General features: G+C 37.6%; 1 protein-coding gene across 1 annotated transcript in view; it reads right to left on the bottom strand.

Moving 5' to 3' along the window:
• emc8 (ER membrane protein complex subunit 8) overlaps positions 1 to 18,405 on the bottom strand; it is a 47,493-nt gene that overhangs the window by 6,780 nt on the left and 22,308 nt on the right. The window lies entirely within an intron of this gene.

The following is an 18,405-nucleotide window of genomic DNA, read 5'->3' as shown; positions in this document are numbered from 1 at the left end:
TTTAAGTATAGGCCTGCTGATCGTTATGTTTATACTGATCGTTTTCGCGACACCCATCACGCTGTGCCGCCCTGCGCTGTCTACACTGGACGCGACAAAGCGACCGTTACAAATCCTCTGAACTTTGTGTCAGTACATCATGAAAAGAATGAGGGATTTACTCTCGGCGATTTGCCATGTCGCACCACATCCAGTGTAGACAGCATCACTGATTATAATGGGTTCTATTGTATTTTGTTGCGCCGCGCCGCGCCGCTCACGTCTGGTGTAGACATGGTGAGAGCCACGCAGATGCACATGAACACCAAATTCCATTCACTTCCGCATCTGTTCCCTAATGACACATACGTGCGAAACTGTCAAAATGCATGTTTCTGCAAGTATGCTTGTAAACAGTTGCTTACGGCTTAGGTGAAGGTAAACAATTGATAAAGAAAATGGATGTATAACAGTATATTGGTTCACAGCACTTTAAATGTTCCTAAGGCTTTCTGTGTCATGAATGTTAATCAAACAAAAAAAAATCACTTTTGTAGCTTTAACACAGATTTATTAGATTTAATTATTTGTTCTATTATGTTTTTCTGTTCGTAATTTATTTATGCTAAATTACTCCCCTACAAAATCACCCCAATCATTGATTTTTTTCCTTTTTTTTTTTTTTCCTTTTTCCAAATAGAGCTTTTCAAGTCATCTGGTGCAGAAATACAAAATATCGCAAAGTGAGTTTTTTCCAATATCAAGCAGCCCTAATATACACCAACACATTTTTTGCAATGATCAATCAAATGTGGTGATCAAACACTTAATGACGTGACAAAGATATGTAATGGAGGCAGGTTATTTAACAATTTAACAAACTTTATTATCCAAAATGAGTCTGACATCAGTGCACTAAACAGCAAACTTCACTTACTATAAATAACTTTAAAAATCAAATAGAACAAAATGTATATCTTGAATTAAGAAAATAATGTAACTACGTAGGGCAAGCAAGCTACTGCCAATTCAATCCAATATTTTTTTTTTTTTTACCAAATTCTGTGTTTTCTGTTTTAAGTTTTCTGGGTTCCATTTTAATGGTTTAATTAAATTTGAATATTTAAAAATAATGTCTAATTAACTGAATTCATAAAACAATCATTTTTCCCCACAAACTCTATGCTGTGTATTTTCTGGTAATCAAATGAACATGCATAACATGAGGATTCATATTTATTGTCTTTTTAAAGTTTAATATTCACAGACACTATATCGTGATTTGATTTAAAGTGCCCCTATTATGGGTTATGAAAGGTTCATATTTTGGTTTTGGGAGTCCCCAACAACAGGTTGACATGCATGCAAAGTCAAAAAAACACTTTCATTGTCTTAAAATATGCATTTATTTTTTCCTTTTCTGCTCACGACTCCCAAACGGTTCGTTGAACAATTCATTTTTCCAAACCCCTCCTTTGCGTGACGCTAATGTGCAGTGATTTGTCTGATGACCCAGTCTGTTGTGATTGGTCTTCTGCGTACAGCGCATGTCAATAACGGAACACCCATCGCCACTTAGCCCACAGTTCGGTGGTAAACACCCAAACAGCCATGATATGCGTTAGCCCAATGCAGAAACGCATTGTTAAAGCATTGCAGTTTGTACACCAACGTATTGCTCTATTCTTTATCAGAACTCCAAATAATAACAATGACAAACATTTACTATTCATTGACACATTTCTAGACAATTGCGAGCGAGCAGATATTGCTGTTAGCCGGTTAGACGGAGACCTACCAGCTGCGCGGAGCGAACAAAATACGTATTTTGCATGCTACAGTACAGAGTACATGACAGCAAGTTTTAAAAAAATTACTCCTTTCAGATGGTTTACACTTAACCACAAATGCTCGTCTTGTCTAGCTCTGTGAGGCGCATGCATACTTTGTCTGTGTACAACGGTCCAAGACAGGGTATGTCTAAAAACTTCCAGCACTTTTCTCCTCCAACTTTTATTCAATACTTTTTGAAACCTCCATTTGCCAGTTTAACAGCTCTAAAATCTCTCCTATAATGCCTGATGAGGTTAGAGAACACCTGACAAGAGATCAGAGACCATTCTTTCATCCAGAATCGCTTCAGACCCTTTAGATTCCCAGCTCCATGTTGGTGCTGCTTCTCTTTAGGTTCACCCCACTCCATAGGGTTCAGGTCAGAGGACTAGAATGGCCATAGCAGAAGCTTGGTTTTGTGCTCAGTGACCCATTTTTGTGTTGTTTTTGAGGTTTGTGTTTGGATTATTGTATGGTTGGAAGATCCAAATATGACCCATTATAAGACTTCTAACAGTCAGTCACTTATTGATTTTTTTATCTGTTGGTATTTGATAGAATCCATGATGCCATGTGTCTAAACAAGATGTCCAGGACCTCCAGCAGAAATATAGGCCCACAACATCAAAAACACAGCAGTATATTTCATTGTACTCATGGGGTACTTTTTATCCCTGTGTTCACCAAACCCATCTTGAGTGTTTGCTGCTAAAAAGCTCATTTTTTAGTTTCATCTGACCATAGAAGCCAGTCCCATTTGAAGTTCCAGTCGTGTCTGATAACTGAATATGCTGGAGTTTGTTTTTGGATGAGCGAGGAGAATTTTACTTGAAACCCTCCCAAACAACATGTGCTGATGTAGGTGCTGTTTGACAATTTTTTAAGGTTTTCTGCCCCCGAGACTCAACTATTTTCTGCAATTCTCCAGCTGTGGTTCTTGGAGAGTCTTTAGCCACTCAAACTCTCCTTCTCACCGTGCATTAGGACGATATAGACACACGTCCTCTTCCAGGCAGTTTCGTAACATTTTATGTTGATTGGAAATTCTTAATTATTGTCCTGATGGTGGAAATGGGAATTTTCACTGCTCTAGCTCTTTTCTTAAAGCCACTTCACTCATTTGTGAAGCTCAATTATCTTATCTATAAAACGGGTTTGGTGAACACAGGGATAAAAAGTACCCCATAGCCGCTTTTCCACTGTCGGTCCAGTGCGGGCCAGTGCTTTAAACGGGTCGGGCGGGGCTAATAGCCTCAGACCTGTAGCACCGAGCCCAAAATCACGATGCATTTCCACCGTTGGGCCAGAAGCTCCGCTGTGCTTCACTAAAACCCACCCTTTACACGCCTCTCTGGAACAACGTCACGCAACCCCGTCATTTCATCAACAAAGAGCAGTTATCAGAAAACTAATCAGAAATAAGTCACTTGAACTAACGCGATCACAAAACGAACATGATAAAAGTGGCTGTTTGTTTGCATGTTTTGTTAGATTTAAATCCAAAAGCATCGATGTTTTACAATAGCCTATTAAGTGATACATTGATCATGAATTCATTTATCAGGATTGAAAATTAGTCACACAGAAATAAAGCAATGTGAACCACTATTTCACAGAAGAAAGAGGACAAATAGGCCTACCCTATTCAGTAGAGTCTGCTTCTGTTTATTTGTAGTCACAGTATACATCACGTTAATAAGAATGATAATTTCTTTATTTTTCCATCAAAAACACAACCCGAGTAGCAGAGGGAGCTCCCGAACAAAAAACATTATATATTTTAATGACACACGGAGCTAAAGTCTCAAGACGAGACTTATGACAGATAAAATGTTACTAAAATAAACGATTGTTATAGAGAATGAGAAGCTGAGGTCTGATTTCTTCAAGCGGTCGTATTTACCATGTTTAGTATGGTAATGTTAATGGCTAGCGTGCATAGTCTTTTGCATCGCTTATAAATATTTCTGCCTTGTATGGTGATCATAATAATAAACTAATTATTTTAAAAGTCTTTGGCCCAAGGTTTTCGGCGGGCCAGAAACCCCGGCCATTGGCCCCAAGGAAGCACAGATGAGGCACGATCAAGCCCCGGAAGTGACAGTGGAAACGCGACTGGTCCTGGCACGCACTAGCACGCCCGCTTTTGGCCCGATAGTGGAAACACGGCTCATGTGTACACATACTGCTTTTTTACTGGATTTTTTTTGTAATTTAATGGGGTGGAGGGGAGCATTTTTTTGACATTTTTCAAAAATATATTTCTCTCACCTAAATGTTCGATCATGCAGTGCATTTTTGTTTTTACACTTCTGCAATTGTTGCACAATAGCTTACACACAGCCCAAAAAAAGTTGCTCAAGCAAGTGGCAAAACATTTAAAATACTTTTATCACAAACATTCTAAATTAAAACTTACCACTGACAGAAACAGTCAGCTCTACTGCCTTTCCTTTTGCTTTTAAATCCTGCGGTTCATAAAGAACTTTGTTTTCCTACCTCCACAAGTGCCACCTATTGCTTTGTTTATCTAAAAGTGCTCTTTTGAAAGAGTAGACACAGTAGACTATAATTATATGCATTTATGGTGTAATTACTACATTTTCGTTTTCATATTTGCCGCAAACAATGCGCTGTCACTTTAATTCAGCGCATGCAGCAGACTCAGTGCGGAAACTATCTCTGCATTGCTGCAGATGCACCGCTCATGGAACGCACAGCTGGACGCAACCGTGTGCAGTGTGAAACGCTTATTATGAAGGTAAAATAATGCCTAAAAGATTTGCATACACAGGGCTCCAGACAAAAAAAAGTTGTGTAAGGAGCCATTGGCCATTTACTCCAAAAAAAACTTAGGCGCCAAATAATTGTTTTTGGTGCCACAGAATAAACGTGTTTTTTAGCATTTCAAACATACTGTCATGTGTTCATGTCTCATTTTTTCTTGACTTTATCAGCATTTTAGTCCATCTTGTAGATGACCTGGAAACTAAGGTTCACTTAAAGTAGGAACTAAATGTCTTCTCTAACTTGAAATATACAGTCACAAAAAATTGTTCATTACACAGAATCTGTACCAATATCATGGACCATAAGCATCACTTTGCCACTGAGAGTAGTTTGGGCTCCTCCTCAATGTATCCTATAAATGTTGCCATATGTCTTTCACACATTCAGTCTGTTTTTCATTAGTAAAACAATTTTATAGGAGGAGTTGAATCATGTAGACAACAGGTTAAGTAAAAATATTAATATGCAATAGCGCATAAATATAGCAAAATGCTCCTCTTTATTGTTATTTTTCTAGCTGACGGATAAGCTTATGGACACCGAATGGTTATTCTGAGGTTTACAAGCTTTACACGTTTGAAACATTGAATGAGCTTTTAAATGAAACATTTCAGTAAATTGTACTGTAGGCTCTCTTATAAAATAGCCTAACCTTTGATGTTAATTCATGTTCATTATGTAGCCTACTATAGTAGTAAATAGAAAGATATAATGGGTTCACTTGCCACTTGAACTGAGGTGCTAAAGCGTTCGCGCCTGCCGCATTAAAGAGCGCCAAAACAGTATTTATTGTTTGAATTTCATTATGTATTTGGCATAATTTTAAACCTGATACTTTATTCACGCATTAACAGAACACAGCATATAGATTAAGATCTTGATAAGAAGCCATATTAGTAATGATTATAAATGAGAGTTGTTAACGATATTGCCAATATCCACTCAACTGACAGCTTTACCTGTTGTAGTTTGTTCAAGTTGTGCACGAAATAGATGCTGCTTTTGTGCACTTGTACTTCGCACGACTCCGTCATTTCGATCTCTCTCGCGTTGTACAACTGAGCTGCGTTTAGCTGGTGTGCGTCAATGCTGCTGTGCGGCAGAGATGAGGACTCTTTTTTTTCCACTAAAACTATGATGCGCATCATCTCAGTTTAATACGTGAACATAAAAGATGTGATCGCAAAACAATCAGGAAAAAAGGCATTGCATTTTTAAGTCATGACATGTAAATATATATAGTCGCCAGTGGCGACCTCAGCAAAAACTTCACTCGCAAATTAATATTTCTGGTCGCAAATGCGACCGTTTTAGTCGCAGTCTGGAGCCCTGATACACAACATCATTTTGACTGATTATATGACATATGAAATTTCAATGTAAAGCCAAACCAATCCAATAATGTTAACGCCAGCTCGCAATTCAGTACACAAATTATAAGGTCTCATTTTAAATAAGTTATTTATTTTTAATGTACGTGTACGTTAAAAGTACCATTCTGGCAGCGAGAATAATCTTCATTTAGTTCAGGATCAATGTTTTGGCGTGTGATGGGTTTATTGAACCAATCAGATAAGAATAAATGGAGAGTCAGCAAGAGCCCCATTTGATTGGCTACAAGAAGCATGCCAAGTGTAAGTGTGGAAAAATGGAAGTCAGAAGAATGCAGATAATATTTATTTTGCGTTAGCATGAAGATGCAGTTTCACAATACATGAATGCTGCAAATATTTTTCTCTTACGCTTGAAACGCGATTTACACCTTTACAAAGCTTCTCTTGCGCATGCAAATTTAATTTACGCTTAGTCTTATGTACACTTCTACAACTCTTACTCTGCGTATGGAAATCTTTTGGGCATTATTTTACCTTCATAGCTTATCCGTTAACATGAGCACGAAAAAAACCGCAACGCACCACATACGCACTGCAAACGGAGTATGCGTGAACCTGGCATTATGTGTGCGCGCTTCGAGTGTGCATGAGCACACAGTCTTCAGGAGAGTGCACGAGCGCTGAATGGTTTAAACACTGGCAAGAATTAAAAAGAAATGCAATTAATAATAACTGATGATGCAACATTGCCTCAATTGTGCAAGTGACAATTCCTGTGTCAACTCTAATGTGGCTCTTCAGCTATCAGGTAAAACTGTAAGCTACGTTAGTATTAAGTTAGCTTAGCATGCTAACTTAAGGTCTCCACGGGGACCCAGAGAACACGCACTCTGCTAAGCTCCTGGCCCCAAACCTTTCAGGTCGTGGGTTCGAATCCCGTGTGACATTCCCAGACTGAAAGAGGAACCGTGTCTAGAATCACATCGGTTCCAGACCTTGCACCTTCCGTGTGTGTTCTTTGTCTTAAATTAGAAATTAACTTCTGTTTATTTAGATCATTCTGGCCTGTTCTTCTGAAGTTCGTGTGAATGCATGTCTCCCCAGTGGCATAGCAAGATGGGTGACCAGCATTAAGCCCAGAGTTCATGCGTTTGAGCCCAGTGTGGGTTAGCTTTTTGAAATTGTGTATGTGTCACTTCGATTTCTTTATTATCTGGGTAAGCATTGTACTTATCTTACTTCCTCTTGGTTTAAAAATAAATGTGTTTTTTGTTCATTTTGAATGCATTCACACCTGTACTTCTGATTTTTGAGTACATTCACTTTATGATGTTTTTGCTTTTGCTGACTGTTCAGGGCTTGGCCCCGATAATTGCTGCTTGCACCTATATTTTGTGAACTGAATTCATGTTTGTGAAACTATATATTTCTGGATCTCATTCTATTTATTTGTGATTTTGTTTATTTCTATGAATCTCTTTATATTTATTTGTGCAACAATCTATATTTATTTGGAAATATGGAACAAATCTAACCTTATACAAGTACTTTGGTAATTTTGCATTATTAAGACAAAAAAACAGATTGTTGGATTCTTAAACACAAATAGAGGTGTGTTATTGAGTCAGCACATCAAAATCTCACTCAGGGTGGCAACCAAAGTTAGCAACCCTTTGCCAAACAGTTGATAAATGGAAATGTGCACAACTGTAACGCAAGTTAAGCCAAGGAAAGCATCTCTCGACTGCATTGACCCTCAGGTTGTGTTGTGGTGTTCCCAGTCAAAAATAGGCCCTACACAAAATAGCTTATAAATCTTATGCAGCAATATCATCACCAAATATTGGTATCAATCTTTTTGTCAGCTTGTTTTCGTTCAATTAGGACTGGTTTGTATTTATTTTTGAGACTGATTGATCGTATGCCTCATTGATCTGAGCCTAGGGTTAGGGTTCTTCTTACTGTCTATAGCATGAGGCAGTACCTGTAACCCAGTCAGGTTGCACAGGTAGTCCAGCTCCTCCAGGATGGCACATCCATACGTGCCGTCACAAGGATGTTTTCTGTGTTTCCCAGCACAGTTTCAAGAGCATGCAGGAGATGCCGGGCGACGTAAGGACGTAGAAGGGCAACAACCCAGCAGTAGGACCGGTTTCTGCTACTTTGTACGGGAAGGAATAGGAGGAGCACTGCCAGAGCTCTACAGAATGACCTCCAGCAGGCTGTAGGTGTGCATGTTTCGGACCAAACTGTCAGAATCAGACTTTATTAGGGTGGCATAAGGGACCGATGTCCTGTAGTGGGACCTGTGCTCACAGCTCAGCACCATGCAGCTCAATTGGCATTTGCCATTCAAGACCAGAATTGGTAGGTTTGCCGTTAGTGTCCTGTTCTCTTCACAGATGAGAGCAGGTTCACACTAAGCACATGTGACAGACGTGAAAGAGTCTGGAGATGCCGTGGGAACATTATGTTTCGTGCAGCATCATCCAGCATGACTGGTTTGGCGGTGGGTCAGTAATGGTCTGGGGAGGAATATCTGTGGAGGATTGCAAAGACCTCCACCTGTTAGCCAATGGTTCTCTTACTGCTGATATCCTCAGAGCCGCTGTCAGACCTTATGCTGGTGCAGTGGGCCCTGGGTTCCTCCTGATGCATGATAATGCTGGCCTCAGTGGCTAGAGTGTGTAGTTTTTAGATGACAATGGCATTGATGCCATTGACTGGCCCTCACATTCCCCAGACTTGAATCCAATTGGGAACCTCTTGGATATTATGTATCGGAGCATCCGATGTTGCTATGATGAACTTCATGCTAGTTGGATCAGCCTGTAACTTTATTTTTTTACATTGATTTTTGGTGTGATTTTGAATAGAGCCATCAGTGTGTGGATGATTTTGGTTTCCATTGACTTGTCACATATAGACTGCATATAAATAAAGATTTTTAAACTGAATATTTCATTCATTGAGATCCAATGTGTGATTTAAGTGTTCCCTTAATTTATTTGAGCAGTGTATTTGCGTCAACATGAACATGATCAACATGCTTCTGAACACTAAATATTTCTCATATTTCTAATCTCTCCCATTCATTTTCAACGAACGGTCATTTTTGACCAATAAAGTTAAGATCAATAAGGCCTACAATCAGTCAGTATCAAAATTAAACAAAACCGGTCCCAATTGAAAGAACACTAGTTGACAAAAAGATTGAATCCCATTTTTGGTGATAATACAGCACAACATCAGATTTATAAGCTATTTTTTTGTAGGCCGGTCATTTTTGACCGGGAACACCACAAGTGTTCTTGTGCCATTTTTTTTTTTACAAGATATAAGCATTTCAAAACAAATTTCTTGGTTAAACAGAGCATGCTAGTTTGAAAAACTATGCACACTGTTTAATATTTTTTTTTAATATTGACAATTATCCACAAATAATGCTTTTTCACCCAAAAACTGGAGGTATGTAAACTCCGATTAATGAGACCTAAAATCAGCTCCAAAAATAAACACAAAACCAGTCCTAATTGAAAGAAAACAAGCTGACAAAAAGATTGATACCAATTTTAGGTGATAACAGACCCTTTTTGTACCGACGTCACGATTACATCACAGCGCTAGCTGGAGGCAAAACAAAGGGAAAACTGGAGGCGGCCCATTCAAACCAGCACAGATTCAGCTATACAAGGAGCTTAAAATATAATCTTGTTGTGATGTTAGGTTCCAGATTCGACGTAATACAGGCCCCAATTTGAAATTGTCTCGCATACCTGCTGCCATTGTCTTGCCAAAAAAAAAAACTATTGTCTTGACAATAGCTGTGGTTAAGCGGACTGGACAGAAACTATTGTCAAAAATGCTTGCGTTGGCAGCGCACACTTCTTATCAGAAAAGGTTAAAAAAAGTATTGTCTTTTGTTGTTATGGATTATGCTTTGTTACGTGTCTAAAGAGTTCTTATGCATCTCACAACTGTTGTGTATGAAATGATGTCTGTGTGCATGCGTGTAAAAGAAACTGACGATTTATACGCTTAATCATCTGCAACATACATTGTTGTGATTGATAGTGGCTGGAGTTTCTAAGAACTTGGTAAGAAAGAATAATCAAACAAAGTTCAAAATTAGTTTCTGAAATTTTTATTTCTAGAAAATATTTTGCATCTTACTTTAAATGTACTGTATGTAATAGTATTGTAAAGGTACTGAAATGTCATCGTTTACAGGATGTATATACTTTAAAATAACTATTTAGCCATTGCATGATACATACATCTTCAAATAGCCTAATATATCCAATCACATTGAATGTAGGGCTGCCACTAACGACTATTTTTATTTCGATTAATCTATCGACTAATTTAATCGATTAATCTAAACTATTAATTTCCCACAAAAAAATAAAAATCTACAATTTTACTTAAGAATATTTTATTAAACCAAATTAAATCCAAATTTCTATTAAATCCTTTTTTAAAGCAAAAGTAAAGTGCAACAAAGTGCAAGTAGCAAGTATTCATCTCATAGTCCAAATCACTAAAATCAAAGTTCAGTATTACAGTGTAAGAATGACAACATATCCACGTGTTCTAGTCTACTACTAATAAAATTATAATCAAAAAACACTTTTTAAAGGAGTATTTAACAGAAATATTATTTAACAATTTAAGTGAAAAATGTAAATGTGCAGTATTTCTGAAAAAGAAAAAAAGAAAAAAAAGAAATCAAAAGCATCTCCAATTAATTGATTTTATATTAAAAAAAATTTTTTTATTAAAAGAGTATAGAAAAATGAAAATGGAAAAAAGAAAAAACAGAATTTGGAAATAAAACGGATTTCATAGGGCCCTATAATTATAATTTTTTTTTCTGTGGTAATAAAAACAGATTTAAGTGAACAATAGCTTTTAAAATGACTTAAAATACATATATAAATGCAATGATGCAATAATAATTAGTTCAAATAAAGTATCAAAAGCAAGAAATCATGTGGTTTTATTGAACAAAACTGTTCAAATACATAAAGTATTATAAACAATAGAGCTAATGTACATTGCATGTAATGTACATAACAAAGGCCTGCAGGGAGCGCCGACGGCCTGATGATTATTTTTACATATTACTGCGCCATCTAATCCTTGTTTAATATTGACCAAGAACCATTTAATTTTAATGTCCACTTAATCTTTAATATTTCGCCATTTCTTTAGGACAGAAATGCTATAGCCACTGTAATTAAATGAATATGTGGACATCAAAACCTGTAAACTCAGAGTGAGGGTTTGAGCTTTTATTTTGAAATCGCGATGCATTCTCCTGTGTTTGCGTAGATTTATAAATGATTTACCTTACAAATCTGATGAAATGGCACACATTGCGTTCCCAGTAGGGGTTGCACCAACTAATCGACTTTAATGCTCTGCCATGACGCTTTAAGCTTGACGTCGACTAGTCGCTGGTCCTATAGAGGGCGCAACAGTATAAGAAATCTCTGAAGGACTTCCACATTTACGCTCCGTTTCCAAACAGTTAAAATGACAAATAAATGCATACTCTGAAAGCGCTCCACAAGACATGTGTGATTATATTACTGGATGATCGAAATTGAACGGGAGAATGCACATTAAACACCTTATAGTACAGGTCAGTTAATCGCCATTCTAATATAATGCGCTGCTGCTCTGAAACGCACACATACAGGCTTCAGACAGTAGCGCGTACATCACGCGCAGATCGCGCGTGCACAGAATCGTTCAGCGCGGAAATGTATTGTCAACGCTGTTCTGCGATTTCTCGATAAAATAGCTTAGAAACTGAAAAGTTCAAGCATATATTTCTTATTAACTAAATCCCACAGCTTCATTGCTAGTAGAGAGTAGCTGCCAGGTAGAATTAATTCACACACGCAATCACTCTCACTAATGCATTCATATGAATGTAATCTTTACTGTGCAACTTTATCTATATGTGATTTAGAACGAGCAGAAATCTGTGAGAAATAACGAATATAAAGACAAAATAACTGATAAAAATGAGCTGTTTGTTATAGGAGCAATAGCCATGTGGGCAGCACTGTGTCATATGCCAACAATGTTTGTCACGGCTCCAGACTTATTTGTTCATTAATGACGTCATCAGCGACTAGTCTACTTCGAATCGACTTTCATCACATAAAAGTCGACTTTAAAAAATCAGAAGTCGTTCAACCCCTAGTTCCCAGATGAATGTTATAATAAACCCAAACTCACAACAACATGCAAAGATGAGTTTGAGACGCTCCACACATGTAAATGATAACAGTTTCTGTGGAGCTACTGTGAACATTCTGTCACACGCTGTGTGACGCACGTACGTAACCTACTAGCATGTAAATAATTAAAGCGCATATACTGTATTAGAACTGCATCGCATATAATTATTTTATTAAATCATAGCGTTTGTGAATTCACAATTATGCTTAATTATGATTTTTAAATGAGTTTAATATATCATGCAGCCTTGGAAAATAGTCTAAAAATGTGTTTTATGGATTCTCGTCCGTGAAACGCGCCAGTATTTTGCCGGTTAGTCGACACGAGCAAAATCAAGCCAAAGTTTTTTTTTTTTTTTAATCGACTAGTCGACTAAAATCGACGAATTGCATCAGCCCTAATTAAATGTTTAACTTGCGCACTTGAAAACAAAGTCTACTACACAGTAACCATGTACTGATTCTGAAGGCATCTCTCACTGACAAAGGAGTATACTTTAAAGGCTTACGCACTCAACTGTTTGCGAAATGGAGCTTTGTGCTCGTGTATCCTACCTCTCATTCGGCAAAAATCCAAATATTCCGTAATATTCCCAAATTTGCGATGTAACGTATCTGAATACGAAACTATTATTTATTATGTAAATGATAGGCTTTGTTCTTCAGTCGCGTTCCAACGGTGACACAGAGGAGGGCGCTGATGTTTGGTTCACTGTATTTTATTTTGATAAAGTACCAACTGTGCTGTCAAGTTAGCAATGCTGGAACTGATGCATTTTGTGTGCGTGTGTGTGTGCGCGTGCTCCGGCGTGATTACTTCAACTGTTTCCTTATACCAGCAGAATCAACTTTAAACACTTATTGTCTTAATGCATCACTGTATAAAAGGTCTGCTTTTATTTGTGTACACTAACAATGAAAACAAAAAAATGAAAAAACAAATAGGATGTCGCTTTCTGCCATTTGAGTTTCCTTTCGGTGAACAAATTAAGCATGTCACAAAAATGCTGAAACTCAGCATATATAGGCTGTTACGTGTCGCACTGTTTGTCCCCCATTGTTTATCTGTAAACTTTTTTCTTGTGTAGTGTAGACGAGGATCATTTTCATTCTAAAACGCAGTTTTAACCACTGATAACAGCTATACTCACTTTGTAAAGTGCTAAAAGAAATGTGACTGGTGCAGAATCTTACCCCCCTTAGAGCAGTCCAATTAAGAATGTCTGTGCTTGTCATTGCACACCAAGTCCTAAATTTTCGTGTGCGTTTTTCAGTTTGTTTTTTTCCGCGTTCCTCATCCTTTCCTATCAAAATGCATGCTACAGCCCACTGTGAACACCCTTGTAACTTTATGAATGATTATTTTAGATTAAATGTGTGAAGGAATTGGAAGCAAGCAGAATACGACCGTTTCTAAATTAGGGCTGTGCGATTTGGGTAAAATATCTAATTTCCCTATCGGTAAAGACCCTTCCCTCGAACGCAGATGATGATGCTCCGTCCAAACCCCCTTCCTTTTACAATTTAACTAGTTTATTAGTACTCGACAGTCAGTATTTTCTACTTGCAATAGTTTCAGCTCAATGCACGGAAACAGAAAACAGGACTTTGTCATCCACAACCCCTTCGGGGAAGAAAAAGATTAAACTAGCGAGCACCGAAGCTAATCTGACCAACGCCATTGCAGAGGCGCTTTCGAAACAGCAAATCTCGCTTGAAACAACGGTTCAGAAAGCTATACGAGTGGCCATGGAAGATGTTAAATCATCTCTGATAGAGCTCCGCCAAGAAGTACAATCTCAAACGAACACGATACGAGACTTGATATCAAAAGGTTGACAAGATCCAGGGTGAGACGCGACAGATGAAGAAAGATTTAAATGTGTACAACAGAGCAGCAAAACCTCACCTCGAAAATTGCGGAGTTAGAGGACAGGTCTCGCCATAATAATGGTGGGGCTCCCGCAGGGCCGAGAAGGGGATGACCCAATAGGTTTCCTTCTAAGATGTTCCCTACCTGGATACCAGCGCTGAAGAAGGGTCCGATCGAGATCGACCGAGCTCACAGAATTTACGGCTCTGGTAAATCCCGCACGGTAATCTTTCACGTGTTACAGTACCAGGACCGGCAAGCAATTCTTCAGAGAGTCAGGGAAGTGATGAAAACCGAACTGATTCATGATCAGGATCACCTGCTGCGTTTCTTCGCCAACTACAGCGGGTTCACCTCCCGTAGACGACAGGCCTTCATAAGTATTCAAAAGGAGCTGCATGCACTGGGAATTCCAAACTTCCTCATTTACCCTGCCATTCTTCGCATCAGTTCTAGTGGAAATCAACACTCGTTCGATTCAGTTAAAAAAAGTGGAGGAATTCTTAGTGGAAGCCCGTAATAGTCCCGCATCGGGTGCCAGACGTAAACTGGCCTTTCATGGGCCATCGCCGCCTCCAGAGTCTATGGATGAGTAAAGAGTCCATTAACGGGTTAGGAGTAAGCACCTCTGTTCGTAACGTAAGGTGCAAACAATGTAACAATCTGTTTCAGAGGGTTTGAGTCCTGAGATTTTAGTTCGTTTATTTAATATATTTTTTTGTATTGTTTATTTATTTGTATTTTTATATTTTATTATTATTACAATTGTTTAAACCCATTTATTTATTAATTTGGTGAATCACTTGCACTCTGTTCATTTATTTTATACATATCTTTTTGACTGTCATTACATTTACATTATGCATGTTATACTTCATATTTCATTTTCAATGGAAGAGGGTGGTTGACGTTGACTTTGAGGAACGAAGGTGGATGTTGCCACCGGCCCTTATAATGTTGGGGGATTTTGCGATCTCGGATAGGGGGTATTTGTTCATGTTATTTCTATGTATCTTCTGCATTATTTTTTGGTTTCGTCACAGGTCAGGCAGATATGTTTAGGTTGTGCAAAACTTCTTAAAGGGGTCCTATTATGCGTTTTCACTTTTTGAATTTTAGTCAGTGTGTACTGTGTAGATCTTTTTATGCCCAAACATACAAAGTTACAAATCTCAAAGTCCACTACAAAGGCAGACATTTCGTTTAAAAAAAAAAAAAATCCCTTTTCAAGAACTACAACGAACATCACAAATACAGGAAAAGAATTTTGTAGTCCAAACAAGCTATCACAAAGTGGTACATTAGAATATCGTTAAAATAAATCCCGCCTACGGAAATTCAAATGGTTTGCAGGTGGGGAAAACGCTTGGATGCGAGCAACGTTTCAAAATCGAAACCCGTGCGGGTGTTTTTATATCACTGTATTTCTGAAGGAAACCGACTGTCTTCAGAAAATTTTGGATGTCATTTTCATTTAATCTTGCATGTAATGTCTGATAAAGCAGCGTTTGTGAGCAGAGCTCTGCTTTGTGTACAGCGTTACTGGGGAAACCGATCTCTACCACTCCAACAGCGCCTCCCGCTGGCAGAGAATTAATTTGCATATATACAGTGCTCAGCGTAAATGAGTACACCCCCTTTGAAAACTAACATTTTAAACAATCTCAATGAACACAAAAACAATTTCCAAAATGTTGACAAGACTAAGTTTTATATAACATCTGTTTAACTTATATTATTATCCTTACTTTCATGTTATAACTTGGAGAACAAAATGTTCAGTTTTACTCAAATTAGGGTGACGCAAAAATGAGTACACCCCATTGAAAGTCTCTGGAGCAAAGCTAGATTTTAGACTACAAATGTCTAATTTGTATAACATTTTTTATTGAATTTTAACAAAGTTTTATAAAAAAAAAAAAAAAAAAAAAAAAAAAAACAACAACACATCATCCTTCCCCATAACTTACCCCAGATCGGTTAAATAAAAAATAAAAAAAATAAAAAAAATTCCGTCAGTAATAAATTTCTATAACTTCACACATCTAAAGCATCTTCAATATCTCCATTTTTAACAAAGTCTAAAAACACCTCCCAGATATAAAAAAAAAAAATCAAAGGGTTTCTTTCTAATTACATATGTAAGTTTTTCAAGAGCCAAACATGTTAAGTTTTTTAGCCATAATCCGATGGAAGGGCAATTCGTATTTTTCCAGCACAGGGCAATGGAACGTCTTGCTTGTAACAGACACAAATCCACCAACTTTCTTTCTTTAGTGGGCAATGAGCAATCCTCTTCATACATACGCAATACACACAATACAGGACAAAGAGGAATTGGAAAGGAAGTAAATTGAGAAACATATTGAGTCACCGCTACCCAAAACTTCTGCACCTCCTCACATTCCCATACACAATGGTAAAATGTACCTTGAAATTTATTGCATTTAAAACACAAATCAGGGATATTAGGGTTAAATTTATTTAATCTTACTGGGGTTATATAAATTCTCATTACCCAATTATATTGTAAGAGTCTCAACCGAGAGTTCAAAGTTTGTGTTTGTGCATTTAAACAAATTGTATTCCAATCATCTAGTGAAATATCCATATTTAGATCTCGAATCCATGCTTGCCTTTTATTTTCAGAGCTTTCTTTATGATTTTCTCTTAATATGTTATATAACTGGGTAATCTGCCCTTTAAATGTAGCAATCTTGCAATGTAAATGTTTCCAATATTGACATTGGGGGGAGTTGTGTAAAATTCTTTAAACGCGTAAAAATAAAACTTCTGAGTTGCAAATATTTAAAAAAGTGTTTCTGAGGTATGTGAAATTTTGTTACAAGATTATCAAATGACATTAATATATTGTCTTCATACAAATCTTTCAAACTAATCATGCCCTTATTCATCCATAATTTGAACCCCATATCTTTTTTAGCTGGGCTGAAATGATCATTTCCCCAGATAGGAGAAAAACGGGAAAGCACAGGGAGGTCTCCAAGATATTTATGGACTTCGTACCAAATTACAATGGTATTTTTTACAAATGGGTTATCGGTCCTTTTTTTTAGTTCTTTAAGTGGTGCTGAATATAAAAAGCTGTCAAGTGTCAAGCCTTTTGCGGCCAATTTTTCAACATGTAACCAAGACACAGCAGCTTCACTAGCAAACCAGAACAATGCAGCCCTCAACTGAGCAGCCCAATAATACCATAAGAAATTAGGTAGTTGGAGCCCTCCCCTTTCATAGGGCAGATATAGTAAAGAAAGTCTCAGTCTTGGCTTCCTGTTGTTCCAAATGAAATTAGAGAGAAGTTTACTTATTCTTAGAAAAAATGTTGGGGGAGGGGGAAGCGGTAGTGATTGAAAAACATATAAAAATTTTGGAAGTATATTCATCTTAATCACGTTTATTCTTCCCATTAAAGAAAGAGGCAGTGTCATCCATCTAGTCGTATCTTCAGATAATTTAGTCATCAAAGGTTCATAATTAGCTGAACTAAGGAGGCTTATGTTTGGGGTTATTTTAATTCCTAGATAATCAAAACCATTTAGAGCATTTACAAATGGGTGGCTTACTTTAGGGTTTAATCTCTCTTGTTCATTGAGAAACATAATTGAGGACTTGTCTTTATTTACTTTAAATCCAGAAAAATTGCCAAACAGGCCAATAAGTTTTAAGAGGGAGGGGATAGATTTTCCAAGTTCTGAAAGAAATACGATGGCATCATCAGCGTATAGAGCAATGCGGTGTTCTAAAGCTTCTGTAAAAATACCGTGAATGGTAGGATGTGATCTTATTGCTATTGCCAGAGGCTCCATAGCTAGTACAAACAGTAGAGGTGAAAGTGGTGAGCCTTGCCTAGTACCCCGACTAAGTTTAAATGCAGGCGAAATTAGATTGTTAGTAAGTACCTTTGCAGAGGAATCAACTAAAAGTACTTCCATCCATCTACGGAAAAAGTCACCAAAACCAAATCTTGCCAGCACCTCCATTAAGTACGGCCATTCTAGTCTGTCAAATGCTTTTTCGGCATCGAGTGACAAAATGGCCGTATCAGGGGCTCCATCTCCTGCATGCACTAGATTAAGTACTCTCCTAACATTATGAAACCCTTGACGGTTTTTAATAAAGCCATTTTGATCTATATGTATCAAATGAGGTAGAACCCTCTCGAGTCTCATTGCCAATGCTTTAGCGATAATTTTGGCATCTACATTTAAAATGTAGACCCAAGATGGCGGCGCGATCAGACGCGGCGGCTGCTGCTCCAGGTCCCAAAGACGGTGCTTTTTTGTCTTTTAATGTCGTCTGTTCGTCTCCAAATAGTGTAAAT

The sequence above is a fragment of the Onychostoma macrolepis genome, chromosome 18, assembly GCF_012432095.1.
Source record: "Onychostoma macrolepis isolate SWU-2019 chromosome 18, ASM1243209v1, whole genome shotgun sequence".
In the NCBI taxonomy this organism is placed as follows: Eukaryota; Metazoa; Chordata; class Actinopteri; order Cypriniformes; family Cyprinidae; genus Onychostoma; species Onychostoma macrolepis.
Note: the sequence above shows the minus strand (reverse complement) of the source record. Positions and strands in the feature narration are given on the sequence as shown.